The sequence below is a fragment of the Diabrotica undecimpunctata genome, unplaced genomic scaffold (assembly GCF_040954645.1).
Source record: "Diabrotica undecimpunctata isolate CICGRU unplaced genomic scaffold, icDiaUnde3 ctg00001390.1, whole genome shotgun sequence".
In the NCBI taxonomy this organism is placed as follows: Eukaryota; Metazoa; Arthropoda; class Insecta; order Coleoptera; family Chrysomelidae; genus Diabrotica; species Diabrotica undecimpunctata.
In genome coordinates this window covers 26163-34264 of record NW_027312243.1, presented here as the reverse complement: position 1 = coordinate 34264, position 8102 = coordinate 26163, and positions in this window count along the sequence as shown.

Sequence of the window (8102 nt, the reverse complement as noted above, 5' to 3'; positions counted from 1 at the left end):
ACGCGCTATCTCAGAGTATAAATTCGAGAATTGTTTGTATCCATCTCAGCAAGTAGCCGGTGACGAATCCATGATAAAGTTCAAAGGCCGGAGTGAACTGAAGCAGTATATGCCAAAAAACCCATAAAACGAGGCTATAAGGTGTGGATGTTGGCAGATAAATTAGGCTATTGTCTAAAATTTTATCTGTATACAGGGAAGGCTGATTCAGAAGATTTTTAATACTGTACCTTTAATGAAGGAATTGAAGAGACACAACATCCCTGCAGTAGATACTGTAAATGTGTCTCGCCAATATCTGCCTATTTTAAGATGATAAAAAATGAATCGATGAGAGTATCAGTGGTTCACCAGCGATTCTTGATTGTTAGCAGTAAAATGGAAGCATAGGAGAGCAGTACATATACCTACTTACCAGCTTCCACAATCCTGAAGATGTCAGTGAAGTGAGTCGAAAAGAAAAAAATGGCGACAGACGTCTAATACCATGTCCTCATGCTATAACTGATTACAATCAAAATATGAATTCTTTATATACATTTGACCAGATGTTATCAAGTTACAAAATTGATCGTCGCAGTAAAAAATGGCGGCATCGAATATTTTTTTATTTAATAGATGCTGCGGTTGTAAATGCATACTGCCTTTACAAGTTGGTGAACTTGCCTAAAGTAACATCAAAAGATTTTCGCCGTGCTGTTATTAATGGATTATTGGCAGACCAAATTGTTTCTAAAAAGAAGCTATCTAACGGAATGCCATTAGACACAATACAAATCAAAAAGCAAAGCCATTTGTTCCCATTGGCGTGCGCCTACATTCTTTAGAACATCATCAACAGCAAAATTAAAGAAGATGTGCTTTGTGCAGCACCAAAGACAAACAAGTTAGTAGTGAATGGATTTGTTCTGTGCTTACAGTTCCATTATGTAACTAAAAGCAAATTATGCTTTCAGAAATACCACAATAAACTGTATGTTCGCTTTTTTATATTATATTATATTAGTTGTATATCTGCAAACTTGTACGAACTAGTACGGTGGTACAAAATCTGTACCACCACATAACTAAAAAATAAAAACTTAGTTGCAAAAAAACTAATCGAATTGTGTATCAATAGTAGATAATTAACCCCTTGATGTGTTTTCTCTATCAATTTGTTAATAAAAGTATTGTTGCTTCACTAGGACATTTTTTGCATGAATACTTTTGCTACTCAAAGAGTTAAAGAATTTTTAACACTAGTTGCATATTTCACATATGTACAAAATTGCCCTTAAAACATTAGTTGTTCTAAGATCTGTTGTAATATGTATTTTCCCATACCTTAAGTTTTTTGACAATATTTTTATCTAAGATATTTTATATAATCAAATAAACGATTTGCTTTATAAATTGAATTTGATTTTTACCAAGGCTAAAATAGTAATTTTATTTATATTGCTCCATCTATGGAGGGTGACACGAACTTTTTAGCTTGAGCGAATGAGTATAGAAGAGAACTACTATCTCTTATGACTTACTGGGTAAAGGGAATTGTAACGTGATTAAAAATTGAAGAATATTTATAGACGCATAATATGCGTCTATATTCATTGTTAAAATACTCCAAAATAAAAACCCATTAATTTATCAAATAATCTGTTCATACAAAATTTACAGTCATTTATTTCGTACAAACAATCACGTTTCTCTTGATTCCTTGATTTTGAAATATTTGTTGATTTAGATGCTGTTGAAATTTTAAGTACATTTTCCATTCTCTTAAGCTTTTGTAAACAGCTTTAAAGTTCCTACTTTATAATAAAATAAGCTACTAGTTTCATCAAATTTACATTTAATTTTGAATAATGCACCAAATTCTAAGATATAAAATATGTATTAACTTTCTTACTGTCCATGCCATCTATGGAGTAGGCTACAAAATATTTTAACTCGCTCCAAAGTAATCGAAGACACCTACTATTTCTCATGGCTCACTACAAAAAGAAATCTCCAGTTAATCCGAAATGAAAACGTATACCCATTCTAATGGAATGTGAACTACAAAAATGATTGAATTTTTAAATAATTTCATTTACTTTTAAAACCATTGCTTTTTGTATTTTTAAAAGTTGTATGATGTATTTGATAGACATTTTTTAAAGTGATCTATAAATAAAGATACCCTCTAGCTAGGTTATCAAGACTAAAAGGAAAGAAAATGACCATGCCAGAGTAAAACCACTACTGGGTTGAAATCCACGCCAAATACATCATTAAGGCACGTGTATAACTAACAATGAATTTATTTTCCATGATCTTTTTTTTTCTATGCCTAGACCTAATCATTCTAATTATTCTGTATTTTTCAATGTTCCTCCACCCAGATAACAATATAAACTTCATTCATACTTGCAACAAGTTTGATATATCAAAAAAGAAGGTTTGTTTTAAGTTTTCCATTTCAACTGTACACACTTACAGCAAGTTTAAATCAAACTTGCTAGTTACAATGCGATACAGCAAGCAAGCAATTTGATTAAACCCAGAATGTGAGAAATGTTCACCTCTAAGAATTACGTTCGGGTGTAACAATTCATTGGAGCGAGGTGTGTTAACTCGTGTAAAATACAGGAGTCACCCCACCGCGCTCCAATGCTCCAGACCATCTCTTTCCCCCCTATAGCACTCTGATGCGCGATAGGGGCACGACTATCAGCCAAATGCTCTTTATGTGGAGGTAATAGAACCTTAACATGGTTTCCTAACCGATTGCAAAACTCTGGACAGCGCATTTTCGCAATGCGACACACTTGCTTGAAGTTTGTTTTTATACTCGGTTCGCTATTCCCAGTCCGAACTGTCTAGTGAATTTATTAATTATTTTTTGCGAAGTTAGTTACTTTTTGACAGACTAAAAGTGGCTAGAAATTACTATACAGCCAAGCACACGTACTCATAGCCAATATTAATAGTAAACAAACTAAATAGTAAATAAAATGTAACTTTGCGAATTACCGACAATCAATATTTATTTATCTGCACCATATAATAAGTAGTTATGTTAAATTATAACAACTAAAATATATTTTTTAAATATATACTACCCAAAATTTAATGGGTTTAGTATACACTTCCACTATTTAGAATAATTCTTCTTTTTTTTAAGAAAAAAGTCTGCAATAGTAGGATACTTGAGCTATTATTACTGAGAAGTAGGAATTGTTGTGTTGTAGGTTTCCGACAATGAATCTGTCAAAATATGCCCGAGCTAAGCGAATGGAGTTTATAAAGTATATGCAATGTTGATAACATAAGAAACTATGGTTTGTTTTTAACCAGGAAGAGTAAACTAAAAAGACAGATTCACGCCCAAAAAAGTTACTAGAAAAGGCACCAAATACATCTTCTTTTTTGGTTGATTATCTCGGCCTTGCGGTAATCCAGTAATCAGTATCGGACAACCTCACACGTCGATTCTAACTTAACTTTTTTTGTTTATGTTTGAATAATAATTTTTTTCAATTCACTTCCATAATTTAGAGAATATTTTGATCGGGAAAGTCAATAATGTTACAGATCTAAGTATGGTTTTTCACAGGAATTTGTCTTTTAATTTGAAAATCGATCTTGATGATCGATGAAATGCCTTGGTTTCATTAAAAGACGTAAAAGAGATTTTTGTGGGATTGCATCTCTAAAAACTTACACTTTTATCTGTTCGCAACGTGAAAATTCAACTCTGTTATGTTTTCCATTTACTCAAGTATGTATCCAAAAGTTAGAGAGAGTTCAAAGATTTCTGAAATACTGTTCTTTTAAACTGTGTAGACCATATTCTTATTCTGGTGTGATCAATATCTTGAATCTAGATTTTTTTGCTTACCAGAAGACTTAACTTTGACTTGATTATTATTTTTAAGCTTAATAATCCAACTCCTCAATTGCTTCAGCCAATTTGTTTTACATATTCCTTTCCGTTCACTTTTTCATGTTTCCCATCACAGAATTAATTATGGTTCAAATACGGTGTGGTCCTACTTCTCATGCATGCTAATCAATTACCTCATTAGATAGATATGTTTAGCTTATGTATCAATATCTTTAGGTTCTATTTGAAGCACTAAAAAATGTAAGAAACCCATTTGTTTGATTTACATAGACAGCTTTTGCAATATTTGCAGTCAAATATTTACAGAAATACCATAAAATGGCATAAATGAGGGAAGGGTATAGTACAGAATGCCATGGCTTTTTTACGAGTACTACCTCAGATTTTAGAAAAAGTTAGTTACCTTTTGCGTTAATGATTTGTATTCGAATGTATTTTTTATGAAGTTTTTTATGTACTTACGTACATGGATGACATTTATTAAATGCAAATTATTCAAATAAGTTGTTATTTACAATCGGAGGCGTAAACAGCCGCGTAATCAATTTGATACACAGCGCCCATTTATTTTGGTTTGAAGAGCGCGCCCGACGCAAGGTTAAAGAAATGGTATATTAGCCGTGAGCCGTGAACAATAGTGAAATGGAATATTTTTTAAGTCGTGCATAGTATTTCACTTATGGCAATAACTGATGGTTTATTTCAAAAATCTAAATACAATCTTATGCTAGTTTTACACTAAACGATGGTGGTTTTAGATTTAAAAATATGCTTTTTCTTCGTTATTTCAATCAATAAACAAATCAATTAAAAAATCATAATTTTCTTAGACAAAAATTTCAACAAAACTCGTTTGCATGTTTTAAAAAATATTCAAATACAATGTCATCAGGTGTGAAGAATTATATAATAAGTATTTTATCGTATCGTATAAAGCGTTTTTTAATTAGTAAAATATTTTACTACAGATAAAACATGATAGTACTAAAGTATAAATATTTAATCAAATAAAATTGTCTTACGCTTTTGTAAATAATTTGGTTGATACAGGGTATCACAATTATTTATGGACCAGTGTGATTAAGAAGTGTGTGTGTTTTATTCTTTTTTCAAAACTTTCTTTTTAATGTTAATACTGGAAGATCACACCTATTTTTTTGCATAAACAGCATACATGGGTATTAGATACACAATGATTTTTGTGAAGAAATAAAAAAATGTAAATAATTCATGATTTCCAGAATAGTCAAAAAATAATTAAATCATTTTATTTTCTTTCTCTTAATAATCGTAGCAATAAAAAAAAATATTAAAAATAATTAGAAAACATTTTCTAAACACAGGAGTGGGAGCAGGCTCTGACAGAACTCTGCCTCCAAAATCCTGAGGCAGCCAGCAAACACATCACACCGATAGTCCAAAACATACACAAAAAAAGGAAAAAATCACCACTCACGACCGAAAAAAATCAAAAACATAGTATTCTCATACTTCGAACCACCCATATCCTCACCTTCACCTTCACCCATACCACGACCTACACCAACATATATTACGCCAAAACAAACATAACACACACACACAAATACTACATCACCCTAATCCCGAAAAAGTTTTCTAGCCACAGAAAATTTTTCCGAATCCTCAATAACCACAATTTCCTCATACACATTCCTTTCAACCTAGAAATGGAACAATCCGAAAACCAGGCCATCCTCTACACAACAGGATCTATTCCCAAAATAAGAGAGTGGTAAGAGAATCTGTAAGCCATCATAGATCACAGTCACATAACCGTGTCCAAGTGAAAACTTACAGAATACACAGATACAAACAACACAACACCAAGAATACTCACAACACCAAAGAAAACACAATGAAACACACACACATACAGAGCAACACAACTTATCCTGTCCACATCCAAAGCAGATTCTCTTTACTACGATCCTCTACCCCTAAATCCCTGTACCCACATACCCCTACAAACACAAGACACACTCTCACCAACACACACTCAACCAACACCATCACCCATACACACACCCACATACACACGCGCCACACCTCAACAAATAACACTCACTCAATCACTAACAGCCAACTCGCAACAAACACCACACACGATCCTAAATTACAGCATCGAGGACATCCCCCCAGATGTGTCAGCAGAGACGTTTCTACCGTCTCATCAAAGGCCACAACCTAATCTCTCACTTAGACTCAATCAAAGTCTTTCCTACCCAAAAGGCAGCCTCAGTGCGTACTACCGAATATCTAGACCTCAAAGATCTCACGACAAAACTACGACAAATCACTCGAGATGACACCATCTCATTATATTAAGGATACAAATCCATAAATCCCCCTAATCCGCAACCCGTTCCAAATGATCCTCAAATCTTTCATCTAGTCATTGCCGGCGTCGATAAAAAACATTCCCAGAAAATCATCGAGGATAACCTATCCGAAAACAAATTTCCTTTCACCAAAATAGCTCGCATAATTGCCCGCTCCACTAACCAACCTACCTCTTATATCAGAGTTTTCACGAACTCCGAAACTAAATTCACCGATGCACTCTCGAATGACATCAATATTGAAGAAGAACGGCTTGCTTTTGAGGTTCCAAAATCAAGCAATTCCGTTCCGGTTCGACTGAAATACTGTTCGAAATGTTGCAAAAGCGGACATCTCAGCAGCGAATGCACAGAAAAATCATTCACTTGTCCATTCTGTGGACAACAACACAGGTCTAATGCTTACTCCTATTTTATCCAAAATGTCCCAACTGTAATGGAGGCCACCCCGCATTCTCACCAAGATGTCCACACCGCAGAATACAACCCAATAACCCAAAACAAAGCCAACATATACACTAACCCAAACAAATCCCTCCATACGACCTTTCCTCGAACATAAAATCCTTAATTCATTTCAATTCCATGATCCTTTTTAATGTCTTCCCGGAAAGAGAAGTGACACCATCCGTTATCTCAACCAAACATCCAATAACCAAAATCCAAACCAATAACCCAAACCAAAGCCAACATATACACTAACCCAAACAAATCCCTCCATACGACCTTTCCTCGGACATGAAATCCTTAATTCATTTCAATTCCATGATCCTTTTTAATGTCTTCCCGGAAAGAGAAGTGACACCATCCGTTATCTCAACCAAACATCCAATAACCAAAATCCAAACCAATAACCCAAACCAAAGCCAACATATACACTAACCCAAACAAATCACTCCCTACGACCTTTCCTCGGACATGAAATCCTTAATTCATTTTAATTCCATGATCCTTTTTAATGTCTTCCCGGAAAGAGAAGTGACACATAAATACACAATACAACACTCACATGCACTCCGATACACACTTATCATTTACCCACACACAACATCCAAATATATACTTTTCATTTACCCACATATACACTTTACCTCCACTAAGCTCACAATCATAAACATTATAAACTCCTAGAGAAAAAGCTACCAACACACAACCAATAACTACACTAACATCCCAACAACCCTATAAACACAACATCCACAACACCAAACATCAAACAGTGAGCACCACACACACTCCTTAATAGTCGAATTCAAATCAAAAGGACAGGGGGAGATTGGTTTTCTGTGGTTTCCCAATCTCATTGCACAACGATACCTGATCCTAGGTAAGGACATAGCCACAGCTATCCTCCACGCTTTTAAAACAAAACAAAACATAAGGCCAACAATATAAAAAGGACCGTTTTGCCATGAAACTTGTACTTAGTAGCGGGCTTGATCCACACGGCATCCAAAAAGGTGGAAACAATTCTTCTGACACTACGGCCTTACAGCTACTGCCACGCCCTGTCTCGGAGAGCGGCAACATGAAATTGACGTTTTAAACCAACAAATTGGTCACATTTTTGAAGAGGCGCACAAGTCTAAACAAGGTAAAATCGTTGGGTCGAAAAATGGGAAAAGAATACACCACCTGCCACTCTGAATATGCCAAGTATTACAAGCAAGCCAGAGGGTTTCGAACAACCAAGGCGCATTTGGGCCACACTGAATAGAATAAGAACACTCTGTGGCAGCTGCTCCGACATACTTTTCATGTGGGAAAAATACCGTCTCCAAATTGTGATTGCGGAGTTGCATAAGAAAAAAAATTAATTAATATTATTCACTGTTTGTAATTACCGTCTTCATTTATCCACAAAACTC